The sequence below is a fragment of the Xenopus laevis genome, chromosome 3S (genome assembly GCF_017654675.1).
Source record: "Xenopus laevis strain J_2021 chromosome 3S, Xenopus_laevis_v10.1, whole genome shotgun sequence".
NCBI lineage: Eukaryota > Metazoa > Chordata > Amphibia > Anura > Pipidae > Xenopus > Xenopus laevis.
This window is the reverse complement of record NC_054376.1, coordinates 36534166-36550081: the sequence shown is the minus strand read 5'-3', so window position 1 is coordinate 36550081 and position 15916 is coordinate 36534166.

The following is a 15916-nucleotide window of genomic DNA, read 5'->3' as shown; positions in this document are numbered from 1 at the left end:
ATGATACATAATAAAAAGTAGTTAAAGTTCGGCTTTTCGTTCTACTGTGCATGAGCAGCCGCACGAAGAAAGAGGAAGACGGAAGATCGATCCGTGGTGCTTCCTGGTATAACCCCGGGCCGGTGCAGTTTTCTGAGGAGCACCGGCCTGTGGTTTCAGGTAAGTAACTTTCAGGTAAGTACTGAGATTGAATGTCAAATATGTAGAGGTGAGAGAAAGAGGCAGTTTGCCCGCAATGTGTGTGTGTTATACGTGCTCACTACTTACAATCTCTGCTCCTCATTAAAGATGCCAGTTGCTCAGTTGAAGACCCTCACAGCAGGAATACACTGACATTGGCAGCCCACCCCAAGCAACCTCTTCTATGGGGATAGGGGGTCTCATGATTAAATATAAAATGAAGTGAGGAGGTAGAATTTAAATACAGACTGTAAATGGGGTACACAATAATTATATGAGGCTATAAAATTAGAACAGAGGTGCTTGGGTGGCTCAAATTACCTCATATTAATGCTAATAGTAGTTCCATAATCATTATAAAGGCACTGGGAGTGAAGCCTCAGGATTTTATATGGGCTGGGAGATCCTCAACGACTTTCATTGCCTTGGAAATTACAGAAGGTGTATTATCCTCTATCCTCTACATTAGTATATTAGTATAATATCTGTATATCATGCACTTCCCTTTAGTATACTTGTTTCTCCTATGTCTTCTTTCCTTAATCCTGGTCCCTGGCACAGTAACTGCTTCAGCAGACCCCTCAACCACTAGGGGGCCCCCTAGGAAGGAGGTGTTGCCTATTTTTCTTTTAGCATATGGGTCTGGAAAAGTCAGTGCCTTTATTTGCTAGTCTGTTGCTTTTGTTTCTTATTCGTTTATCTTGTGTTTTTTCCTCCATGCTGATAGGAACACATCTTTTTTTAAGATCATGAGATCGAATTAGCAGCAATGTCTTTACCTCTTGTATCTTTTGGAACTTAGATTTGATATATTGTATGTTTGATGTATACACCCCTCTATTTTACAATGCTGCAGCATAGGTATTACTATAATAATACCTATGCTAAGGGTAGTATACTGTATATATCTGTGTGTAGGCTATGAGCACATGTAGGAGGCTGCTTCTACCATGCCCAGTTGCTTTGCCGTTCATCACCAATGATGACTGGTAACCCCCAATAGTATTTATTTTCAGGATTATCACAGTAACAGGATAGTGTTGAGGAGATACTATTAGGAGATAAGGAGGATTAAGGTGCAAAGGAAAGTAGACTGAACACAAGACACTAGAGGTTTGCAAGTTCAATGGCCAACATGGCTTTCAATCTACATTATGTGACCCTCCTATCTGGTAACAGTCAGTGGTACCCTCACTGAAATATTCCATTCAAAATATGAAAGTCTATCCTTGTATTTATTCACCAAAGAATTGGACAGCACTCTGATCAAAAGGAAAGCAGGTTTATTGCATACTCCTGCAGGGATCCTATGCCCTACGCGTTTCTGGATTCAATCCCTTAATCATAGGCATACATTCAAAGCCATACAGACAGGTTATAAACAAGATGTAGATAGAGACCCCTATTGGTAAAAAAACTTGTTTGTATATTAAAACCATGCTGTTATCTAAAAAGATCCCTGTGTCAATGAGTGTTTCTTTTCTCTGGTGTATAGAATAATTCGTAATTTACTTTATGTAGGCAAACATGGATGATCAATAAATTAGTGGATACATACAGGGGTGTAACTATAGAGGAAGCAGACCCTGCAGTTGCAGGGGGGCCCAGGAGTGTAGGGGGCCCAGTGAGACCCTAATTAATTAGCAATTTTAATATATCTTGGTAAAATAGGCCAACCTATAAATATTTTGGGGCCCTAAATTGAATTTGCTATGGGGCCCAGTAACAACTAGCTACGCCACTGGATACATATGTGGATAAAAGCTTAGATACAGTATATAGGGGTGGGCTACTCGCCTGTCAGAACTAATATAAATATGATATATCATGTCTGGTGTTCAGTCCATTATCTTAGTCTCCAACTTTAGAATCCAGAATGCCTCTCTCAGGTTTAGTGAAGGCACCAGATCTCCCCCCCTGAAGGGTATCCTCACTTGTTCAATAACTTTAACTGACAAATCCTGAATTCCTTTTTTGGAGCATAATGCAAAGTGTTTACCTATGGGTGTCCCTTTATCCTTATTCTCAATCGCTCTTATATGCTCCCGTATCCTTTCTTTTAGACACGGGTAGTACGACCCACATATTGTTTATCACAACATTTGCATTCCATCAGATATACCACACCCTTGGTATTACAGTTGTAAAAACCGTTATTCTGGTAAACCCTTACTGTAGCACTGGCTCTAAAGCTGGGCCCAGTGGAGATAGGTTTTGAGTGTGGTCGCTAGGGTTGCCACCCGGCCGGTATTTTACCTAGCCGGTAAAACACCTGCCAAGGCCGGGGCCGGTATTACAAATTTGTAATTGCCGGAAAATTTGTAATACCCTTAAAAAGACCCCTCGGCCCGCCCCCAATCCCCTGTAAACTTATCTTGTCCTTCGGTTTTTGTCCTGGCCGCGCCGTGGCCCTGCCCCTTTGCGTCACAACCCGTCCCTTTTGATGTCACACAACGCCCCTTTTTGTACCCGCCCCCCACCAGCCGGAAAAAAAATTAGCAAAAGGTGGCAAACCTAGTGGTCGCTCCACATCTATAGCTCCCCTTAGTGGATAGTCAATTGTCCCTCTGACACTCCCTTCCAGAGGTGACTAAACTTGGTGCTTACATCCTCCCTAGAGACAGGAGCTCTTCTTGAACACACATTTTGCATCAGTTACTGACAGAATGTCAGATAGTCTCGCATCATTGTATAACACTGGAAGATGTTTTCTAATAACATTACAAATTCTTCCATATTCTTCGCTATACTCTATAATGAAAAATATTTTCCCCTCTCCTTAATACCCAATTCCTTTTTGGAGTTATTATAGGTGCGGGTCCTCTCATTGATGCGATATTTACTGGCTTTCTCACATGATGTCCTTATCATATCTTTTGCATAGCCCCGCCGTTGCAGTCTATGACCCAAAAGCCCTGATTGCTCTTTAAAAGTAGTATCCTTGCTACAATTTCTCCTATACTTGACAAATTGGCTGTATGGTATACCCAGTATGATGTGCTTTGGATGACAGCTGTTCGCCCTTAAAATAGTGTTCCCTGCAGTGGGCTTCCTAAAAATATTATATTAGATTTTTCCTGTGTGTGTATCACCTTCCAACGTGAGATCCAAAATGAAAATTGAAGATTGTGCCGTTTGGTGTTTAAATAAGTGTGAAACTCTTTTATCAATTCCTCTGGTCCATCCCAAATAATAAAAGGTTTTCTATATAGCAACCATACCAAATAACCTGCTCTCGAAAGGGGTTTTCATATCCATTGACGCGGGACTGCTCCCACCAACCCATGTATAGGTTGGCATATGTGGGGGCAAAGGATGCACCCATTGCGGTTCCCCATCTCTGGAGGTAAAAAACCCCACCAAAGAAGGAAAAGTTGTGCGTTACCAGAAATTCCAACACCAAGAGTGTGTAGTAGATAAGTTCATTCGTATATTGATGTGTGTCCTTTAAAGTTTCAGAAATGGAGTGTATTCCCAGATCATGTGATATCATTGTATACAGCAATTTGACATCCTTGTATTTAGTCATCTCCAAATATTTCCATTACCTTAATACCAGGTACAAGTTAAGCAGGACCCCTGATATCACAGTAATTGTCCATGGTGATCATGATAACAGGATTTAAGTGAAATGATAGGCCTGTACTTATTCCCAAGTAACATTCACACTAATATAATGTCCAAGCCAGTAATTGAAGGGCCAAAAACAGAGGCTTGTTAATAAATATGCCCTGGTGAGACATTTTCATGGCAATACAATTATAGGGTTGATCCAGATTTATAACATGACAATACATATAAATCACTGGAATATTCTCTCATGAAACATCAATGTGCATGTTGTAGAAGTATGGATAAACAATACAACAGGCAACACTTGCAAAGAGAAGGCAGTTGTTCCTGGCCCTCAGCCTTGCAGGGTCACTTGGAATGATAATGTGGAGCCAGCAGCCCCCTGTCGTGCATAATAATTACTTGTCCTTTCAAGTTCTCTAAATCAGGCCTTGTTTCTATGATTATCAAGAGAAAATAAAAATTACAAATACACCGACTGGAAAAATGAGACCACTGTAGAACAAGTAGATCAATAACGGTTATCAAATGATCAATAGCTTCTGTGTAACTGTATCGCCAGCATATTTGTTTACTATGTCGCTCATAGACAAATCTTGCAACATATGTATTGGCTGCTATTCCCCAGACACACCGTGTTTACTCAGCACACAATTGCCCTGACTGTCCTGACACTTACAGTATATTTCAATATGTGTGTGTAAAGCATAGCACCTTCCTGAGGGTTTATGGGACCCAAAACATCTGCTGTGAGGCCCAGTAACATCTAAACTCCTTTCCAAATTATAACCTAGTCGAATTGCTATTGCAAGCAGTATCTGTCTGGCAGTTTATATTTTCTGCCCTCCTGACTTTTGCCTCCTGAAGCAATTTGCCAAATCAGCTGCTTAGCAAACCTGGAGTAGAACCAACTTCTGCTACAATGTTTTAAAGGTCATATCCAACAAATACTGCTTGTAATTGTGTAACTAAATATACAAATAACACTATTTATTTATTATGAATGTATATGGGGACATTTGTTTACAATTACATTTTCTTTCATAAGTCAAAATAAGTTTTTTGGGTGTAGAGACACTTTAAAAGCAAGGCTGGACCAAAAGCAAAAAGCATAGATGTTTTACAATAGCCCAGTCAAACCCCTGATGACTGTCCAAGTGAGAATCTCATGCACTCTATAATCTGCCTGGTAAAATGGGCCATATATAGATAGCTGCAAAAAGTATGTCTCTAAGAAATATTAATGTGCAATTATTAAAGGGATACTGTCATGGGAAAAAAAAAATTTCCAAAATGAATCAGTTAATAGTGCTGCTCCAGCAGAATTCTGAAATCCATTTCTCAAAAGAGCAAACAGATTTTTTTATATTCAATTTTGAAATCTGACATGGGGCTAGACATATTGTCAATTTCCCAGCTGCCCCTGGTCATGTGACTTGTGCCTGTACTTTAGGAGAGAAATGCTTTCTGGCAGGCTGCTGTTTTTCCTTCTCAATGTAACTGAATGTGTCTCAGTGGGACATGGGTTTTTACTATTGAGTGTTGTTCTTAGATCTACCAGGTAGCTGTTATCTTGTGTTAGGGAGCTGTTATCTGGTTACCTTCCCATTGTTCTTATTTTTGGCAGCTGGGGGGAAAAGGGAGGGGGTGATATCACTCCAACTTGCAGTACAGCAGTAAAGAGTGATTGAAGTTTATCAGAGCACAAGTCACAAGACTCGGGCAGCTGGGAAATTGACAATATGTCTAGCCCATGTCAGATTTCAAAATTGAATATAAAAAAAATCTGTTTGCTCTTTTGAGAAATGGATTTCAGTGCAGAATTCTGCTGGAGCAGCACTATTAACTGGTTCATTTTGAAAAAAATTTTTTTTCCCATGACAGTATCCCTTTAAATGCAAATAGTATTGTATTTCTGCCTTCTGTATTTGAGAATTTTTAACTAGTATAAAAAATGACCCATTATAACACAGTAGAATATCAGTTATTTGAAATTAAACTTCAGTTCTAGTGTAGGTTTGTTATTCAGTAAGGTGGGAGAAATGGTCATGGGTCTAAATACTTTTGAAAGACATTGTGTATGAATACATATATCTTAAAAAAAAATGTTTGAGAAAGGGATGTGACTTCCAAAATGTCTGTTCAAGAAATGCTGGTGATTTTTGTTTTGTATGTATATCTATCTATCTATCTATAGACTCATACACACTTAAACACACACACTTACATATATACACATTGCTGCTGAAGCCTAATGGACCATAAACCCCCAGGACCTGAGGCTGCCCCGTCCCTGAGCTCTGTGCTTCTCTCTCCATTTACTGTGAGATGATTTAGAGAGCACTAAAGCTGCGATTTATTGAGGTCTATTTATTGAATAAATGGGTGCCCATTTCTGCCGCACTTCCCCCTCACAGTTCAAGGTTTATAGGTTTGTCTGACCCAGAAGAAGTCTAGTGGAGATGTCTAGATATAGAGGAGAGGTTCAGGCACTGGGATTGGTCATATTCTGTTCCAGCTTGCACAGGGCCGGATTTACATAGCAGACACCTGCTGTAGTTCATCGCCCACGTTCTCTCCCCTTTATTCACGCAAATTTTTGGAGCAATGGGGATTGGCACACGGGAATAATGTGGGTGTGGTTGGGCAGCGTGCTGCCCCCTAAAATCCTGCCGCCCTAGGCCGTGACCTTGTTGGGCTTTGCACAAATCAGGGAATGAGCTTGCACTGATACAGTGTCTCCTCCCAACCTGTGGCTCCCAGCTGTGTGTGCACTACTACTTCCAGTTGAATGGAAGAGAGCAGCACAACACCAATTTGTTGCAGGTGGGGAGCTTCTCCATTTATTTTTCACCACCATTGTGGTGAAAGATAAATGGGGAAGCTCCCCACCTGCAACAAATTGGTGTTGTGCTGCTCTCTTCCATTCAACTGTGATTACTTTGATTGACGTGTGCCGACCGTCTAGAGAGTTTTTGCACCATCTAGCAGGAATTGTCAAAGGAAAGGCGAGGGAAGTGCGGAAATTTACACATTTGCACTACTACTTCCAGCAGCCCTGTTAGGAGATGGTGAGAGTTGTAGTTCTATAAAAGGAGCCTTAAGTGAGTTCATGCTCCATACCTTGTGGATTATGGGCCCTTTAATCAAGCCCACCCAAATATAAACAGAAACTTTATATCTGTATATGTGTCTTTTAACTTTACCGACTCACACTCTCTAGACCCTCACTGCCCCCAGCAAGTATTCCAATTCCCCTATCAGCCTCTGGGCCCCTCCTCCAATTCTCATTAAACTACAATTTAGTCGCCGTGAAGCCAGGGTTATCTGGATGACTTAATTGCTCCTGTTCCCTCATTTTCACGGACTCCCTTAGAGCTGTTTTAACCTAATCAATAAAGTCTTGTCTATTGATCGTGTAAATTTCATTTTGCAACATCACTTACCAGCAACCTGCCTGGCAATTGATTGAAATTAGGCAGTTTTCTAGCCGCCTCAGACGAGGAAGGAGGGGGTATATTAACCAGTCAGTGTAATTGTAGGAACAGCCGTTGCGCTGTCTATTCGGGCTGAATTCAGCACCTTGGATAGCGCTGCAGCCAAACCTGTGGGCTATTCAATGAGAATTCAGCACCCTGGACAGCTCCTCAGCCAACCCAATGGGTTTCCTTCAAAGCCGAAATATGCCATTCCTATAGGTTACGTTCTAAGTATATAGGCTTATTTATTTTGCTTACATTTCCCTCAAAGAGGCTGCAAGGGGCAACGCTTAATATCTACTCAGAAAAATGGTGTCTGCGTATTTATTTCCACCTTCAAAACTAAGACACATTACTTATTGCTTCAGTATTGTGTCCATAATAATAATAAAAAAAAACAAGGTAAAGTTGCAATGGGGGGTTGCACTGAGATTGTGACCACAAAATTCACATAGACAAATACAAGAGGTCCTCTGCACTCAACGCATTTTATATTAGGGAAATTGAAACATTTTGTGCCTTAAGCTACTAAAAAATGCCTTACCCTTTAAACAAAACAGGGGTTGTTTATCCATACAATCCTGGGGATGACTTTGGACTTTGTTGACCATCTTAAATATATTGCAATATATGGACAAACAATCTCTGTTATGTTTGTAGTATGTTTGTGAATATAAATAATAAACCCTATTTGTAAGGAACCTCTAAATGGAGCTGTAAAAAATTCAAAGCTGGGGATACCGCTCATTTTTTTTTCAAAAAAGTGATTTCCCTTATTCCTTCGGCGTATCATGTTCTCTTTAGTATTGGTTTGTCAGTAGTAATACAGCAATTATGGTGGTCCTGATCCTTGGAGCTTACAGTTTATATGGACTAACATGATAAACCGGCAAACTGATAAATCCCCTGGAGCACATGAGAAGGGCGCTCATGGTAGAGGTCCAGAATAAATAAAGCAATAAGTTTAATAGGCTGGGGGGTGATGGGCGTTGTTTTAGTTGTAAAAAAATAACATGGAACTTCATTTTATTGGAACAGATAATTATTGCTTAATATGTGTTTGATTAAAATGTTCAATAATTATTTCCAGGGCAGGGGATTTAATCTCAAGGCGGGAGAAGTAAAAGAAGGGTGTAAATCTATATGCACGTGAGCTCTCAATGTACCATACATTTTAGTGGTGCTTACAAACCCATTTGTGGACAGTGGGGGCGGTGTGGAAAGGGGCACCTGTAAATAAAATGGGGCAGTTTCACTGCTGCTTCGGGTCACCGTGACATCTAACACTAAGAAAGGGGGGAACAAGCCCCACGTTTGCACCAGAACATTTAGCTGAACAAATATCATTTTTACTTATATCATGATGTCCTTTATAATTCAACAAAAATGTTTATATATATATATATATATCTATCTATATATATATATATATATATATATATATATATATATATATATATATATATATATATATATATATATATATATATATATATATATATATATATATATATATATATATATATATATGTTATACTTGACAAAGAGCACAGTTGGAATTTTTGTCAATAAATCTTGTTTTTTTAACAAGTATTCCCAAGTTGAGTGCGGTACTGTCACTATATAAATATATATATATTTATATATATATAAATCCAAAGCTTCTCTTATCCGCAATAAACAACAGACAAACCCCAGATAATAACACATTTTGGTTGAATGTTCATCTAAATAACACTGTTCAATTGCCCGTGCATTTAGATTGTCCATTGATTGCATTTAGTTTCTTTGTTTCCTCCTCCGCAGCGGAGCCACCGTCCTACATTTCACTGGAATATCCATTACAAACGAAAATGCTTTCTTGTGAAACTGCATTTGTCAAAATCTCTCGATATCGGCCTTTGTGGCTGGGGGTTAAACACCGTGCAACAACTAAACAAACAACCATGAGTCTTTAATAAAATACAGGACGAGATATGTAAGTAAATGTGCTGTAAGGTTATAGATTAATATATCCAGATGATATTATATTAAAACAAACTGTCAACTGCTTCATGATTTTTATTTATGAGTATAGAGAAATCACTTTGCACTTTTTTACATCCACTCCTAAACCCTGTTTGCTATTTAGAACCCCATATCACTATTCTATAATAACAATGAGCCCACAGAGAAATGATCTGTGCAAACAGCTCTCGTGTGTTACCAGCACATACAGGACATGTTATATTGACACAGGGAACTTGATTTAAATCCAGTCCCAGGTCCTGTATTTTAGCAGGTTGTGGAATATTATTTTGCATATTTTATTGGTTCGAAGAGAAAATAAAACTTTAAGAAGGGTGATTTGTATCGGCAGACATGCTACTGTTATGCTTAGCTGATAATAAATAAAATAAAATTATATATATGATATATTTATAATGTAATGGATGCTAAACATGCGGGTGGGTATCAAATTAAATCGGATAAAAAATATCTCACTCTCCTTGGCTGTATTAACCTTCGTTTGAATAGTCTGGAATATTGAATATACATATCCCCGTAGCAGCTGTAAGCAAATGCAAGTCCCCAGTTCATAGGTTGGGGTTGTCTTGCAGAAGATGTTCTATTAGGAAGGTATCAGCCCCTAGATGGGCCAGGGTGCGGCGTGGAATATTTAATTTCTTATTTCCAGGGGATACCTATATGGCAAGACAGGTAGTACCCATCACGAAGAGAAAGGTGTGTGGGTGGGGGGTCTCACAAATATGAGGTCAGGGGGGTACAGGGTGCCCAGTGGAATTTATTGAGACAAAATACCATATACTAAGACCCCTGGATATAAATAAGTAGGCTGTATTGTGCTTTAGCCTGAGTAGAAGGGGGGGGGGTATGGCAGCCACAATAATTGCTTTTATTGATATAATTCTAAGCAAACATCCCATAAGGAGAAATAACTATAAATCCCTCCTATGGTACCGTGTATCAGCGCAGAGCTGGGGAACGGTGGGATATTAGTTCCCCCCGAGGCTCTTTGCACAATGGCTCGGCTGTGCGTTACAGGGAGGAGGAGGCAGCTGTCCGAGGTACTGAATCCCACCAGGGCTTCTCTGCTTTATGTAACTGGACCCGATCTAGAAACCCACACGCCTAATCACAACAGGGCCTAGTGATCCACATGCACAAAAGTAACAGGGTTACACTGACCCAGGTGCTCAATAACGGGACCTGATATAGTAAATCAAATGCACAATCGTAACACGACTAAGGCGCACAAGAGTTACTGGAGCTGATTCAGTAATTTAGATACACAACAGTAACAGGACCTAATGCACTACACTAAAGGCACAACAATAATAACAGGACATGATACAGTAATTTAGATACACAACAGTAACAGGACCTAATGCACTACACTATAGGCACAACAATAATAACAGGACCTGATACAGTAATTTAGATACACAACAGTAACAGGATCTAATGCACTACACTAGAGGCACAACAATAATAACAGGACCTGATACAGTAATTTAGATACACAACAGTAACAATATCTAATGCACTACACTAGAGGCACAACAATAAATAACAGGACCTGATGCAGTAATTTAGATTCACAACAGTAACAGGACCTAATGCACTACACTAGAGGCACAACAATAATAACAGGACCTGATACAGTAATTTGGATTCACAACAGTAACAGGACCTAATGCACTACACTAGAGACACAATAATAGCAGGACCTGATACAGTAATTTAGATACACAACAGTAACAGGACATAATGCACTACACTAGAGGCACAACAATAATAACAGGACCTGATGCAGTAATTTAGATACACAACAGTAACAGGACCTAATGCACTACAATAGAGACACAACAATAATAACAGGACCACAAACATGGAGGGTTCTGCTATTAGATATATTATTTACTGATCATACTGGTGAGCAGATTGGGCCAAACAAGTACCACCACCACCCCATGCACCCACGATTCCCCAGCACCACCGAGCCATCGCCTTGCATTCTTTTATCAATGCCCCCTAATTAAAATGTCAACGTTTAATTATCTCTCTGCGCTGATCCGCTTGGAACAATCTTTTCCTAATAAAGGATCTAATCGAAATGCTATTTCTATCCAAGAAATGCTACAAAGGAAAAGTGTGACTGCAGATCAATAGAGAGGAGGGATTGATCCGCCTGTAAAGAGGGATTTATAGGGGTCACGCTTTTATATGGTGCTGATACAACTGTTAAATGGAGAACATTCATTTTCAATAGGAGCGTTTATTAAACTTGCACTGAATTAGTCTGCAGTGATTTATAGGGCAATCTTCCCGGAGGAGAAGGTTCTGATTTTATAGGACACGGATCTGTAGCTTTTAACCGAAAAATGACTCCAGTCTAGTTCAGAAAGAAACTGCTGATATTTTTTTTTTTCTGGGGGCCTAAATGTTTGGAAAATAGAAGCTGGAAATGTAATCTTTTTTCCACACACTGCGGTTTTATCCGTCCCCTACAGAAATAAAAGCCACTTACACATACTTTATGTCTTTGCTGGAGAAGCAAAGGTGGAGACCAGGGAGCAAAAAGTACTCAATCAGTTTGTACCAGCGAAACGGGGCACTGGCAGTGCCAGGGACACAGAGAGCACCAGATAGTGCCAGGGACACAAGTGCCCAGCCAAAAACACAGATTTCACATCTTTGCCGGGGACATAGAATACCCCACAATACATCAGGGATACCATGAACCCTACACTATCCAGAGACACTAGAATGAGATTGTGCTAGGGGGACACAATGTGCCAGGCTGTGCCAAGGATACAGAGTACCCCAGACTATGAGTACAAGACTAAGTCAGGAAAACTTAGTATGTAAATTGCTATCATAAGCTGTTACATGGACACATTTTATTCATAAGCTTTGAGATAAGATTTACTATTTTCATGCTTGCTTCTAGTAAGATTATTTTGTTAATTTGTTATTATGAATTCCCCCCTCCCATTCCCTTCTTCTTGCTTTCTGTACCCCCCTCCCTACATTAATTTATAAATAAAGAATTTCAAGCAAGACTAAGTCAGGAGATACAGTGCAAATCTGATTGACAGGGGCTATGGGAGTGCCAGGCTGGTTCTGGAAAATATCATGCCAAGGATTTGCCTCTCTGGGAGAAGGCGCACAGGGAGTACCATGCAAGGCAAGGGTTGTCTGCTAATAACAGGGAGTGGGGGCTTAGCAAGAACAGAGGGTACACAGAGTTCTAGAGACAGAAACGGCTGCAGTATTCATGGTCTTCTTTGGAGAAAACCTGGTCAAGTTGCACCCAAGAAAGTAGTGGGACAGTTTCTCACAAAAACCTAATCAAAAACACTGAACTAGACCAAGAAATACCCCTCACTAACCCAGTAATAGGAAATAGGTAACTCCATAGAATATAAGAGCTGTCACACTACAAGAACTGTAACCACCCCCTCTTTATTTTCTGTCCAGCAAATCAGCAATCGGCTTAGCTGCGTCTGTCGCACTCAGAGATACAGAAGCAAACGTTTTATTGGTTCCACTAGTGATACAGAATTGCATTCACAAATAAGGGCCACAAACACAAGGGAGCAGATGGGGAGGAGATGAGACTCAGTAGCGCCTCTTGCGTCCAACCAGAACTTCGCGCGTTCTCTCTTCATTATAAACGGGCAGATATTGAGCTCAGTAAATCAGAAGAGACATTAAATGTGGCACTTTAGGAAAGAAAGGAGCCCGCGCGTTTGACCTGAGAGACCTGCCAGATAAATAACTCCCTCTACTGAATTATTAAATGCCGATTTCTCTGGCTAATCTCCCATTCAGTAACAAAGGGAAGGTCAGGAGCGGGTCCCACTGCTTTCAGTATCCCCAGCATATTCCGGTATGTCCCCAGGACAGGGTCTGGCAGAGATGGATGGTTTGCACTCAATGGGACAATATCAGTGGGTAGAGTTTAATGTAACCCCTTCCTGCAACGTTATCGGGGGCTACAGGAGGCTCTGTAAGAACCAAACCATTTAATCACAAAGCACGGCAATAGGTATCCAGGTGCAGCGGCTCATTTTACAGGCTATGGAACAGTTACCCCTGGCTATTAATATAAAAATATTACTCAAGCGTTCTCTGTATTGGGAGGCGAGTTCCTGCCTTCTGGCCTAATAAATAACTTCCAGTATGTTCAGTCTCAGTGGTTTGGGGGTCAGTGAGGGCTGGGCTGTATAACCTGGGCTGTGTCAGTTTAGTGTAGGTGGATCAGTTACAGAAAACACAAGCAAAGGAAAAGGCACCTGAGAATAAAACACTATTTTAGATTACATACAAATAGTCCCCAGCAAGACTAACAGCAATCCTAGTGCTTAATATTCCTTCTTGTGTCTTCCAATACTCTTCTAAATGGCCCTTCATTTCACTCCCTGTTACCAGTGATGAGCCAGGCACCTCCACCCCTACAAGATCCAGATCCCTCAAATCCAAGGAAATATAAATGGGGGAACTACACACAAATTTTACAGCCTTTTGCCTTTACTAATCATTGAATGTTAATTAGAAATTCATTACAATTAGGGCCCTGCCTTAACACAACACAATGCTGTAATTACATCTGCCTTTTTTTTTATTCCGACTTTGTGTTTACACAGTAAGCAAAATACGTCTTTACCTTTTGATTATCCCCACTACTCTTTATACTGTACTAATTATGTAAATTAAACCTAATTATCAGACGAAAACACTCCAGTTAATTCAACTGCTAAAAGATGTGAGTCGGTGAGAAGGCAGTCTGACAGCCGGCACTTGCGCACTCACTGCCTGACAGAGTGCAGCATGCCCCTCACCTGGGACAGACCCACCGAGACAGACAGGTACATGATAGATTAGATAGCTATAGAAAGAGAGAGAGAGATTAGATGGACGATAGATAGATAGATAGATAGATAGATAGATAGATAGATAGATAGATAGATAGATAGATAGATATGATAGCCAGAAGTCTATGAGAGAGAGAGAGAGAGAGAGAGAGAGAGAGAGAGAGAGAGAGAAAATATATGTATAGATAAAAGCCAGAGAGAGATGAATACAAATATAAAAGAAGATAGATATGAAAATAACTGTAGGTAGACAGAATTAGGCAGACAGGTATACAGATCTATCATATCTATTTAATTATCTATCATCTATCTATCAATCATATATCTATCTATATATCTATCATCTATCTATCTATCTATCATCTATCTATCTATCTATCTATCTATCTATCTATCTATCTATCTATCTACCTACCATCTATTTATCATTATCATCTATCTATCTATCTATCTATTATCTATCTATCTATCATCTATCTATCTATCTATCTATCTATCTATCTATCTATCTGTCTATCATCTATTTATCATCTATTTATCTATCTATCATCTATTTATCATCTATCTATCTATCTATCTATCTATCTATCTATCTATCTATCTATCTATTTATCTATATATCATCTATTTATTATTTATCTATCTATCTATCTATCTATCTATCTATCCATCTATCATCTATCTATCTATCTATCTATCTATCATCTATCTATCTGTCTATCATCTATCGATCTATCTATTTATCTATCTATCTTCTATTTATCATTTATCTATCTATCTATCTATTTATCTATCTATCTATTTATCTATCTACCTACCATCTATTTATCTATCTATCTATCTATCTATCTATCTACCTACCATCTATTTATCATTATCATCTATCTATCTATCTATCATCTATCTATCTATCTATCTATCTATCTATCTATCTATCTATCTATCTATCTATCTATCTATCTAACTGTCTATCATCTATTTATCATCTATTTATCTATCTATCATCTATTTATCATTTATCTATCTATCTATTTATCTATATATCATCTATTTATTATTTATCTATCTATCTATCTATCTATCTATCCATCTATCTATCTATCCATCTATCATCTATCATCTATCTATCTATCTATCTATCTATCTATCTATCTATCTATCTATCTATCTATCTATCTATCTATCATCTATCAATCTATCTATCATCTATTTACCTATCTATCTATCTATCTATCTATCTATCTATCTATCTATCTATCTATCTATCTATCTATCTGTCTATCATCTATTGATCTATCTATCATCTATTTATCATTTATCTATCATCTATCTATATATCTATCTATCTATTTATCTATCTATCATCTGTCATCTAGCTACTATCATCTATCTAATATTACTTATCTATGTTAGAACCTATCAACATATTTCTGTTTTGAATGCAACTGATATGTCCCCAAATAAATATCTTACATATAGGGATTGTCAGTCAGTGCATCCGAGTGCATCAATAATAAAACAGTGTGAATGAGAGAGACAGAGAGGGACAATGAAAGAAAGGTTGATGAGGGGTGGTACAGTGCTGCTGGGTGTGTGTGGGTGGCACTTTGACTCTGCGTGTGTGTGGCACAGTGCTGCTGGGTATGTGTAGGGTGGCAGTGTTCTACGGTGCATATACAAGGTGTATGGCAGTCTGGAGGGCGGCATAGAGCTAAATCTGTGATGTTATATCCAGGGAGGGAGATGAGAGAGAGGGAAATGGAATTCTAATTACAGACGCCAGAGGTGTGAGGACCCTAACTG